The 12,679-nt window shown below is 46.7% G+C and overlaps 1 long non-coding RNA gene across 1 annotated transcript; it reads left to right on the forward strand.

Moving 5' to 3' along the window:
• The first annotated feature begins 8,770 nt into the window (after nt 1-8,770).
• On the forward strand, nt 8,771-12,120 carry LOC117203911 (uncharacterized). The gene is made up of 3 exons (XR_004486867.1): nt 8,771-8,910; nt 9,745-9,797; nt 11,720-12,120. It is a non-coding gene; the product is annotated as an uncharacterized LOC117203911 (long non-coding RNA).
• The last annotated feature ends 559 nt before the right edge of the window (nt 12,121-12,679 follow it).

The raw sequence follows: 12,679 nt of genomic DNA on the forward strand, positions 1-12,679 counted from the left end.
TCCTGCAGGGGATGAAGAGAAGCAGAGGCTTTGGACAGGAGGCAGGGCTAGATCAGAGGCTTCCAAGTGCTGGATCAGGAAGTGGGGGCCACGGCAAGTGCAATGCGGAGGGTTTTTTATGTACAAATTCTATAAAATTGGGGATTTTTTTTCAGAGAAAATATATAAATCCAATGGTAAAATCTGGAGGATTCAGGAGAAGAAAACCTTCTCTAGGCTCCCTTAGAAGACATTTTAAACACAGCTACCTTTGGAAAGTCTAAGCTTCTTATGATGCTAGGGATTCTTAAGGGGGAAGAAAGATTGGTGTTTTGTTCGTTTGTTTGTTTGTTGGATGGGATGTTTTCTGTTTGTGGTTTTGTTTGGTTAGTGGATGAGTTTTGTTTTTTCTTATCTCTAGTGCTAAGATCTCATCATTGCACTAACTAGTGCACATGAGATTTTAGGGCTGTGAGTCACGAATGTAAACATTCTCAAGGTCCAGAACATGTTTTTGGAGAAAGATGCACAGGTCTGGAGCAACCACCTGTCTCTTCTCACATCCCTGGCAGACATTGCTAATCAATCACTGTGTGCTTTCTCAAGGCTTATGATGGAACCTCAGATCTCTGAGCCAACCAAGTGGAGTTTCATTCTTATCTTGAAAACCTTCTCCACACCTGCTCTTTGAAGACAGGGGCTGCAGGTTACACTCAGTTCTGCATTTCCAACATTTAACGAGACCTTGCATACAGTAGGTCCTTGGGACACATTTGAGGAAGAGACAGGAGGAGCCATTAAGAGAGTCAGGTTGCAGGGGACCCAGTGGATAGTGACAGAGGTTGGATCTCATGCCTGATCATCCTCAGAGCCCGGTGCCCTTTTCTATCCACCTTGTGCATGTAACCCCACCCCTCCCCCCTGGGCACTGGGGAGCTCCTTATATGCTGGGGGTTATATGCAGACACATAACTGCTGAGGTGGAAAGAGCACTAACTCAGGTGCCGGAGCACTGGGATCCTATTCCAGCACAACCACTCACCTGCTGAGGGATCTTGAGCAAGAAGTAGCTGGCACCACCCTCTGGACTGCTCCCATTGTGGACAACGAGAGCCTTATGTCAAAAGGCTGCTGTCAATCAATCCTTCTCTCCCCAAATCTGCAGGGGTCCACAGCTGTTGTCCTACTTCCAGTGGGACTGGAGGGAGCTTCGGCCCTCTCACTCACGCTCCTGCCTCAACAGCAGCTCTCCTCAGAAGCCTTTCCTGGGTATCCCAGCCCATGGAGTGCACCTTCCTTCCTCAGAGCCCCTCACACTGATGGCCTGCCCCTCTATGGGCCTGAGCCTATATTTAGTTTCTGTTGTTGGTGATCCATCTCCCATGGGTGTGTACTCTTTCTCCAACTAGGTAGGAGATTTCTTGAGAGCTGAGAATGTGTGCTTTGTATTTCTGTGGTACCTCTCACAAGACTAAAAGCAAAGTGAGAGATAATATAACAACAAAGATGATGAAGATGATAGTGATGATAATGGTGATGATGGTGATGATGATGATGGTGATGGTGATGGTGGTGATGATGGTGATGGTGATGGTGATGGTGATGATTATGATGGTGATGATGATGGTGATGAAGATGGTGATGGTAATGATGATGATGGTGATGGTGATGATGATGATTATGGTGATGGTGATGATGATAATAATGATGGTGATGATGGTGATGGTGATGATGTTGATGGTTGATACCCTTTGCTGAGCATTTTACACACACATGCTCATCTTTTCCTGATAACTACTCTGAGGAGTGTTATCTTTCTAATTTTGCAATGTGAAAGCTTAGGCACAAAGAGTTTATAGCATTTGCCCAAGGATGCCAAGAAGAAAAGTTTGGAGTGTGGGTGTCTCTGGCCCAGAACCCATGTGTTTAAGAACATGTGCCAAGCGTGAAAAGCTTGGCAAGGTGCTGTTCTTGCTGTACACCCATGTCCACACACGTGGCTGTTAAAACACCTTCAGTTTGTGACACTTCTGTCTAGTTCATCTCTGTATTCCCAGTGTCTCGCATAATATTCAGTATGTGAATGTCTGAATGAATGGAGATGTTCTAAAAGACAGGTCACCCCCAACCCCAGGCCTTACCAGTCATTCACTGGTTCAATACTGCTTATCCATCCATGGCCCCAACCTCCTACCCCCAAGCACATTACATACCCATAAGCCTATTAGAACAAGCTAAGGAAGACCCACTCATTTAAAATTATCTCCTCAGATGGTATTTACCTAGCACTCTCTCTAGCCCTGCATAAGCAATTCATCTTTCACATTTCCTTTTAGCACATTTTAGGACTTCTTAATAAACTCTGGGCAGTTAACGAACTTACATATCTGATGTCCCAAAATGCACATTTACACAGCAGCTTCTAAAGATAACTTACCCCCAAAGTCTCCAGTTACTACCTGCTAAATCATTTCACTTTTCAGTGGAAAGAGACTTAGACAGGATTTAAATCCATCCCCTTCTATCTGCAATGCCACTGCCCCATGCTAGTTCAGTCCCGACCTTTCCAAGAGTCTCCCAATGCAGTGTGGTTACACATCACCCAGGGACCTTGTTAAAATGCTGACTCTGATTCAGTTGGTCTATAGAGGAGATAAAGAGTCTGTATTTCTAACAAGCTCCCAGGTTATATAGATGCTGCTGGTCCCTGGACCACATGTGAGAAGCAATTTTCTACCTTTCTCCGAGCTTCAGCAGAACCCCTCCCCACACTCCCAAGTCCATCCTCTATCCTCCCAGTAATCGAACACACAAAGGTGATCTCATCACTTTCCTCCTGGCAGCTCATGGGATCCTGTCCACACTCCTTGGCCTGACTCTGGTCCTGGAGCTCATCTCGGAGCTCAACCTGTATCTTTGCCTCACCTCCCTTCATTTACTCCATCATACTACTTACTCTTCCCCAATACACCCAGGGTGTTTCTCCCTCCTCTCTGTGGCACAGTTATCTCTGTTCTTCAACAAAGCCTTCCCTGACCTCTCTTTTCTTCTTCTACCACTCCTCAAGCCTGATACAAAGCCCCTTCCCTCTGACTCCATAACACCCTCTGTGTACTTCTACCAGAGCATAGGTGTATTGATCCAGGTTGGCGTCCCCACCAGACCAAGACTTTTTGGAGGGCAGGGACCAACTGTATCTTGCTAATCTCCACATCCTCTGTGGCTCAGCAAATATTTATGATAGAATGAACAGATGAGAACCTCTCTGAAGAATTCTTTGACACATGAAGGTGGACAGTTAATAGAATTTCTAGAAGGAAGAATAGCTCCTTTGCTGTTAATACAAATCATTGCTACGTGTGTAAACTAACTTTTCAAGGCTAATAAGATGTTTGCTTATATTAATATATTTGACTGTGTCATTTGCTTTGCAAAGTTCAGGTAAAAATTCTAAATGCTGACTGGCCTTAAACAATTCTTTAAAGATGCAGTGAGCAAATTAAATGTATTTCGTTCATAATCTGCACAGGGGAAAATGCTCCTTGAAGTGTCTGCGGCACATTTTTATTCTGTCTTGGAGCCATTGTTTTGTGAAGAATGGTTTACTCAGAAATTATAATGGAAATCACTAGGGATATTTCACTAGAGATAGGTAGATAGACAGACAGACAGATAGATAATGCTGATAATTTCACACAGCATTAAGAATAAAAATAGCAACCACAAAAATAATAGCTATAGTTTATCAGGCATTTACTCAGTACCAGGCATAGGGCTCACTCTTCACATCTGTGATTTCCCCACACTAACCCTGGGAGATAGTCTCCATTATCCCCATTGAAACAACGGGAATACTGAGGCTCAGAGGGATTCATCAGTGTGTTCCCGTTCAGTGTCAGAGACTTCTTTCCGTGCTCATAACCACTAAGCAAGACTGCCTCTGTCAAATGTTTACAGTGGTCAGGTGTTCAAAGACAAGTGTCAAGTGGCCACATGGCATGAGATGCAAAGAAAGTGTAACAGAGCCTCCATTCTCTGTGAGCCGCCAGCTTTAAACCAATGCAGCTCCCTCCCTCCCACCCTCCCTATCCCACCCCTTAGGTGGTCACAAAGCACCAAGCTGATCTCCCTGTGCTATGCGGCTGCTTCCCCCTAGCTATCTATTTTACATTTGGTAGTGTACATATATCCATGCCACTCATATGTTTATGTATAACTGATTCACTTTGTTATGTTGCAGAAACTAACACACCATTGTAAAGCAATTATACTCCAATAAAGATGTTAAAAAAAAAGTATTTGCTATAAAAAGGGAAAATGGAGTACGATGGGGTTAAAAAAATGTATAGACCAACTTTATATTTAATATTTTAGCTCTGCAAATGATCAACTTTGTTAATGATTAAATGCATGTAAAATAAAGCATCTTAAAAATCTGCTAACACATATTGTATTATCAGAAGTGAACCAAAACAATAAAACTCAATGTTGGCAAAAAAAACAAAACAAAACAAAACAAAAACAATGCAACACCCAAGATAGCCAAGTTAGCAGAAGAGATGCACTGCAAATTTATCCGTGATGGGACCCCACTTGTAGTGGGGAGTATGAGACGAACTAATTATTTTTATGAGATGCACTAGATTATTTTCACTAATCTAAGTGAAAATGTAGTAATTAGGCATGGAACCCATAACAGCTGCAAGGAGTTAAATCAAACAAGTGTCACCCGGGAGCAGCCTATATCGGGGACCAAGGTGGCGAGAATGACCGGGAAGGAGAGAGATAAACGTCTAGGAGAGCCCGATGTGGGCCAGATCTTGTCCCACTCCTTCACACATGTCATTTCATTCACTCCCCACGGTGTCCCTCTGATGCCTTTATAGTTGCCACCATTTTACAGATGCAAAGACTGAGGCTCACGGAGATTCAGGAATTGGGTGGACGGTCTTTTGAACTCAGGTCTGTCTGTGTTTTCTATGTAGATTTGTAGAGATAGGCTTACCGCCCCCCCAACCCCAGTCCCTACAATGCTGCCATTCTTAATGGATTTTTATTTTAAGTTATCTAAAAAGTCACTTGCTGGTAGATTCAGCCTGAGGCTATGGCAAACGCCAGCCCTCAGCAGAGGAAAGCGACTTGAAATTTCAGGAAATCATGGAAAAATTAGTAACTTGAGAGCATTGAGACTTACTGAAAGGGCAGGAGATTAAGAAAAAAGCAATTTCATTTTATTACTGGAAACTTGAAGAGATGAAAATATGACCTTTTTCTGCCTCTCCCGCTTCTAAAAAGTGACAAAAGTGTTTCATATTCGTACAAGCTATATTAGGAAAAGTACCTCCAAGTGTGTGCTGCCTCCTGGGAGCTCAAAGTTTCAATCTCTTTTTTCTTCTTTGGCAAGAAGAAAAGAGATGCTGTTTTAGGACAGGAGTGTCCATATGGTTTTGATCTGGGCCAGGCCTTGCCTAAACAAAGCTGTAACCCAGCCTGTTCCTCAAACCATATCTGCCCCCCGACTCAGAGATGCACTTTCCCACCTAACCGCTAGGTCCTACCCAGACATCTGCCAAACACTAAAGAGAATCCCCAGATCAGAGACCCCAGAGCTCAGGCTCCATCCCGGAGGACAGCAGACCACAGGGTGCCAGGAGGTGTCTTTCACTCACTCTTACTTCTCTGAGCCTTAACTTCCATATCTGTGAAATGGGGAGACTTTTTCTCCTCCATGGAGTTTTGTGGGGAGCAAAAGCATTACACAGTGTTTTACCTAGGCATTAGTTTTAATTAGTATTAACCAGGCACTTAATAAAAGAAGCTATATGTATGATTGCCATCCTCTACAATAATATTAAAGCAGAAAGGTCGTCCAATGAGGGTAGCCTTCAAGGGACATGAGGTTAGGAGGTACTCTTTCCTCCCACTACTGTGAAGGTGGAGGCCACTGTCAGAGGACAGCATGTCTACCGGGGTGCAGGTGGCACTGTCACACTGGAGAGGAGCTATGCACGCCTCACTGCAGCTCTATGGCCATGGAGCAGGCCAAGGGCAAGGACTTCTTTAACAGGAGAAGCCTGGGCGACTTCAACAGGCAAAGTGAGTCAGACCAGTGCCCGGGCAGCCTGCACTGCATCCTGGCCTCCTTTTACAGCATAACACACACGCTGTGCAGTGTGCCCTGCACCAGAGCCAAGGAGAGAAATGAGGTCTGAAAGCCAGCCCTGCCCTCCACTGGGCAAGCCCATCCCCTGGCTGGAGGAAGGCATCCAGCTGAATTTGCATCCAGCTGTGTAGGGGCCAGTGGTGGCCACCTACATCCAGTGACGTTCATAAGACCAACTTCGTATCATAACGAGTCCTTCCTGCTCTCCTTCCTTCCACCAACCCTTTCCAAGTCTCCCCTATTTGCTCGCTCACTGAGTCCCTGCCTCAAGGGGCCCAGAATCTGATGGGGGACAGACACGGAGGTGAATGACTACAGAACAGGACGACATGGCCAGGAAAGCTGCCCCTGACCAGAGAGAAGGGGCACCTGCCCAAAGAGGTAAGGAACTGACCCCAGATCACACGACTCCCTGTCATCGGGGAGAACCCACATGAGAAAACTTCATGAAAAGGGCAGAACACGCAGCTAAATGCAGAGAGGACGTGGGAAAGAGAGCGCAGGAGGAAGGGAATTAAAGCCATATTAGAAAATCGTGAGATGGACGTGAATAGACAAAGAGCCTGGCTGGGAGGCAGAAGCCCGTGACCGTGCGTGTGCATACATGTGTCTGCCTTTGTGTGTGTTTACACCAGAGAGAAACACATAGGGGTTTGGTGCACTCTGTATGAGGCATTGAGATGGTCACTTTACAGACACTGTCTCCTTGAATTCTTGTGGCAATCTTGTAAGGTGGTCTTTGTTATTCCCATTTGACAGATAAGGAACTTGGAACTCACAGAGATGAACCCCAAGTAACCCCAGTTGATATACACAGAGCCCACGCTGTCTGCAGGGCAGCAGAGGAGAAGCAGAGCTGTGCTTCACTGCTGGGGTCGCAGTCCCTCCCGTGTACCCCTCTTCACCTTCCCCCCGTGGCAGCTATAGGCTCAAGGCAGCAGCAGCCCGGGGTCCCAGAAGCTCTGGCCTGGCCACACAGCCGGGACCTCAAACGCCACAAGCAGATGAGGTTAAGGTGTCTAGCATGGAACCAAAGCTGCCATCAGCAGCGTCCAGAAAGCATCTGGGGAGCTCTGTCCCTCTCAGCCCAGGCACATGAGACCACCTAGTTATATTAATTAAATTAATCATGGAAATGAACTGACCCTGGTGATGGGCACGGCGCTCAGCCTCAAGTTCCTGGTGACTTTCAGAAAATCCAATTAAAGCTGAGCCAGCCATTCTCCGGAAAGATCACTGGGGGCAAGGATAGGAGCTAAGGAGAAGCTAAGAAAAGAAATCCTATCTTCACATCCATTAAATCAACCTCCCTCTTAAGCAATACCTCTTGTGCCAGGGAGATTCCAGGAGGCATCTGAAAGAGAATTAAATGGGAGGAGGGGATCAGCCTTTTCCCCCTTTTGCCATTTTCCTGGGGTTATGGTTGGGAGGCATGTGGTGGGCACGAGACACGCAGGCCTGTGTGTCATCTAGAGGGCGCTGGTCTAGGAGTGCAGGGGCCCAGGATTCAAGTCTGGGCTGGGCTCCATCAGTAGTGAGCCATTTGACCTTCGGCATTGAACTCACTGAGCCTTAATAAAATGGAACGCTAGAAATGGACCAAAGCCACCTCATAGGGTGGCTTCAGAGACCCAGGGGGATCATGGATATACAGGAGTTTGAGAAAGTAAGATCTGCTAACAAGCTTGTCACAGTGTGCTTGTGTTTTGCATAATGAAACAGCAAAGAGAAAATACTGATGGAGCTGTTTAAGAGGGCAGGGAGAGGATGTATTCTTCCTTGCATCCATCCATTCCAAATGTATTGAGCCTCTGTATGTCCCAGGTTACAGAATAGAACACGGTAGCCTGACGCAGAGAACCTTTTATACGTATGCCAGGAGAGGAGGTGCTGTGTCTGTTTTTCTTCCCATTATATCCCAATAATACTTAACAGTAGTTAATACTTAGAGTACATACTCAACAAATATTTGTTGATTGAATGAGTGAACTACCAAGTTTGTAGGGCTTCAAAACAAATAAACAGATATTTCAATAAAGCATGATAAAGCTAGGGGATTGATAAAGGGGCCCTGGAAATTCCATGAAAGGTACCTCAGCCGCTGGGGAGGGGAACGAGGGAGCGTTAGGCTGGGCCCTGGGAACAGTGGGCTAGGAGGGAGAAGTTAGGGAAAACAGACCAAAGCAGGGCTGGTGGGCCAGAGACACTCCCGGGGCCCTCCATCCGCCTTCTGGAAGGAGGACCCAAGGATGGGGGAGTCAGACCGTAGCCTTACAAAGATACTCTGGACATGTTCAGCCAGGTGAGAGAGAAGCCGGCAGGAAGGGAAGCTGGTAACGTGTGTGAGATTTGGTTTAAGCCAGAAGAATGGGCTGCGCCAGGGACCAGAAACTAAAGTGAAGAGCTCCGGAGGGCACGGCTGGAGAGGAAGGGCGAGGATTTGAGAATGACGGTGGGTGTGACTTATCGGGATGGAGACAGGGAAATTGGCGGGGTGGGTGGGCGGGGAATGAGCGCGGGCGTGTGTGTGCGTGTGTGTGTGCGCGCGCGCGCACAGAGATGCGCGCACATAAAACTCCAGCTGATAAAACTGACAAAGGCGACGGCGCCTCGCGTCCCCCGCGGCCACCGAGCTGGCGCGGCCAATGGTGCCCGAGGCGAGGGGGAGGGACCAATGGAGCGCCGGGCAGAGCCAGACCCAAGCAAAAACAAAGCCGTCTCTCTGAAACAAAAACGAAACAGACGTGGCCGGGGAAAGCCAAATGTTTGTGAGATGATGTGAACAAAGGGGAAAAGTCAATCCAGGCAAGTTTGAATGTCTGCTTGGAGCTTTCGGCGGCTCTGATCGCTGAATACTTTATGAGAACGTCCTTTGCCCCTTCTCTCCCTCTCCCCCGGAAGGAAAATAAATCCTTGGGCAAATGAGACTTGACGGCACGAAAAGAAGACCGTCTCCAGACTGTCCCAGCTGGCTTTGGAGAGACCGGGCCAGAGGTGCCGCGTGGATAACATTGTCGCCGGTGGCTCAATACTGTCACCCCCCCCCCAAACGCCCACCACCTCCCGTGGTGCAGAGAACGTGGCCCTCCGCAGAGCTGGGACAGGCGCAGCGCCAAGGAAACCTTTGTTTTTCTCTCTAGCCCTTCTTGCCAACCGGCGATGTACCTCCTTGGTATTTCTACCGTATAAAATTGCTCTTGGTACCCCCGATTCGCTGCACTGCAGCCTCTCAGCCTCACTCCACCTCCCACTGGGAGTCACCGCCCCTCTCCCTTCTTTAAACCACAGCAGCATCGCATGGCACAGCGAGGCCCTTTTGCGGTTACCCATAAATGCAAAGGCAAGGAGCCACCAATACCTGTTTGAGGAGCTGGCATTTTAATTAACACACTCCAGCTGCCATAAACCCCGACTAGTGTCCCACCTCTCCTCCTCCCAGGGCCCTCTCCCAACCTCCCTGCTCACCCCCATCTATGTAAAAAAGCCATAAAGCCTTTCTCCAATCGCCTTCTTGGAGTTTATGCAACCCCCAGAACACAGGTTGACTGGAAAGGTCTCTCTCCTGGATAACAACAATTCAATGTGCCTTGACATTTTAATAGCCTGCCATCCTGGTGAACACAATCGAGCAAGGCAGTGAAGCAAAAATCATTAGGTAAGCAAGATAATCTAAGCGGGCTCTTCCTCCTGCACGCTGGCATCTGGGGGTAGGCTGCACAGCCGGGGCAGTCCGCAAAGCTGGCCTCATCCTGCTCTGCAGAGCTCTGTATGTGTGCTCCCACATATACCCTTGTTCAGCTAGAGACACTCACCCCTGCAAACAGGTTTGGGGAGATAAACATACTCAGGCAAGTACAGGCTCCTTGAAGCCCCAATATGAGATAGCTTGAGAGTATACATATTTACAAATGAATCAAAATACCTGCCACTCCTCCAAACAACCACCAAATTAAACTCCCTGCCCTCAGTTCAGGTTTTGTTGTATCACTGAGAGTGAGGCAACTATTGGCTGGGATTCCTAATGTCAACCATCTAAAGGCTGATTATTTCCATGCATATGTACATATTTATATAAAGATTTTGAATGTAATGCCATGGCTAATTATACACTTTAAACATAAATATGTAATATAAAACATTTATGCTTACTGTATGCACGGTAATATTATAAATGTTTCGCATCTATTAAGTCATTGAATCCTTGAAACATAGGTACTATTATCCCCATTTCAGAGATGAGGTAACTGAGGCACATGTAGTTGAAGCAACTTGTCCAAAGTCATCTTCTAGTAAGTGGCACAGAACCAGGATTTGAATTCAAGCAGTCTGGCCCTAGAGTACAGGCTGTCATCTTGCACTATGCTGTCTCCTAGAAAGTAAATCACACAAATAAATGAAACATGTGTTACACGTCTTTCTAAGGTCAGTGCATTCCTTCATGAATGTGTATATTTGCACACACAACACATACGTTTAGATGGACACTTAAATGGTGCAAAGCATTATGACTAAAGCAGTATGACTGACTGCCTTTCAACACAAACACCTGCATGTATGTATTCAGCCGTGGTCACATACTGAATATCTTGTGAGTCCCAGGATCGTATATTAGTACTGATGATACAACAATTCATTAGACACAACTGCCACCTCCTGTAGCTCATAGCCTACGGGAAAGTCAAACCAGCGAACAGATGCTTGGTCTTGCAGGCGACAGGCTAGAGATGGGCACAGAGCTGCAGAGGCTCAGAGGACCTGCCCCGGCTGCCCCAATCTGCCTCACACGACCCTGTCCCAGGTTCTTCTTGGGAAGTCACACACCGATTCCCAAGAGGTTGCCATCACTCCAAACATGTGGAGTTCGCCATTTGGGGATCACCTTTAAAACGTTTTTACAAGCTGCCCAAGAAAATGAGTCTTGTTACTTAATAATTACATGTAACACACATGCTCACACCCCTTTCTTGGGAAGGAGGCAGAATTGACATCACAAAACCCAGGAGGACCACAGATAACAGAAAATTCTCCTGTTGGATCCCAACCCTCCCAGATGGCCCATGCTCTTCCCTCTCTCCTCACACGGGATTCTCCGGCACAGACCTGTTTCCCTGGGTGCTGACTTGGCAAGCTCTTCACTTTATGAATATGACCCTCAGAGGGGAGAGCCCCTCTCAGCGGCCCCCGAACTATGTTATCACCGCTATTAAGGAGCTTAAAGAGGAGCTGGGAGGAGAGACACCACTGGAATTGCGGCCTGATTGTGATTGATGTGTTCCTATTAGCGTCTCAGTGTTATCTCTCTGGATGGCAAGAACAGCCAGTGGCTTGTAACACAACAGATTACCTGAGTTCTCAGCCTTAGAAGGATGTTTAAATAAAATATAGTCCCTCTTAGCTAGAGGCTCATTTTCTCCACGAGGCTCCCAGACTATTTCATGTCAGCTCTGATTCGCTGCGACTCTCCTCAGTAAACATGTCTTATCATTAATAATTCTTTACAAGCACAATCTCCAAGAGTCCTCTCCCTCCCTCTCTCTCTCTCTCTCTCTCTCTCTTTCTCTCTCTCTCTTTCTCTAGGTGGCTGGATCCAGACACATCACGTGCCAGTTTGGGTTCCAAGGTGCTTCCCTCTGAATTTTCACCTGCCTTGCCAAAAATGATTGATTACGCTGGGCCGACTGGGTGTCCAGCAATACCCAACAAATGACTTTGGCCCCTAACAGCAGGCCTTGGCCAGATAGAAATCAATATTTCACCATTAAAATCTATCAAAGAAGAGTTAAGGCACCATCTGTCCCTGCCGCCTCTCTATGGTGTGTGAACATTAAATCCGACACTTGTACTACATGGGTAATCAATATATAGTGGTTCACAGATCATTTGTGGTTCCCTTTTAGCAGTGATGGATGTCTGGAATCATTGTGATTCATTTTGTCAGACCATTAAACAAGATTCTGTCCAGTTCCTTCCTGATTTCATTTAGAGGATCATTCTTCACAGTTCATAAGAGGGAAACGTTTTTACCAATCTGCTTCTATTTCAATAAGTCACTTTATAGAGATTTTGTGTCCTCTAGACTGTAAAAATTCTGGAGAGATAGTACAAACAGACCTCTAAAACTATTCACTGCATGACATATGCATAAAGTGTGAAGAGAGGAATGTAAATATGTTTACCTCTTTATCGGCAAATGTTGGTTTTAACCCCCTCCTGGCTGGAGCGCTGGCCTGTGGGCACTCTGGTAATAGGGCCCACCACAGAGGGAGGAGGGTGGAGCTGGTGTCTGGAAGCTGATGTACAGAGGCGAGGGAAACCCCCATACCGTCCCTGGCATGGCTAAAAGTAATGGAAATGGCTTTTCCAGAGTTTGCATTTCAGACACTTTCATTTCTACAGTCGTGACGATCTGCCTTTGACCCACGTGATTGGCAAGGGCCCCTCTGCCACCCAGTGGAGCATGTAACCCAAGAGAAGAACCGCTTGAGGGCTGGGTGTGGACAAACTGTATTTTATTGTTATTTTAAGTAAATCTGCAGC

The sequence above is a fragment of the Orcinus orca genome, chromosome 7 (genome assembly GCF_937001465.1).
Source record: "Orcinus orca chromosome 7, mOrcOrc1.1, whole genome shotgun sequence".
Taxonomy (NCBI): Eukaryota; Metazoa; Chordata; class Mammalia; order Artiodactyla; family Delphinidae; genus Orcinus; species Orcinus orca.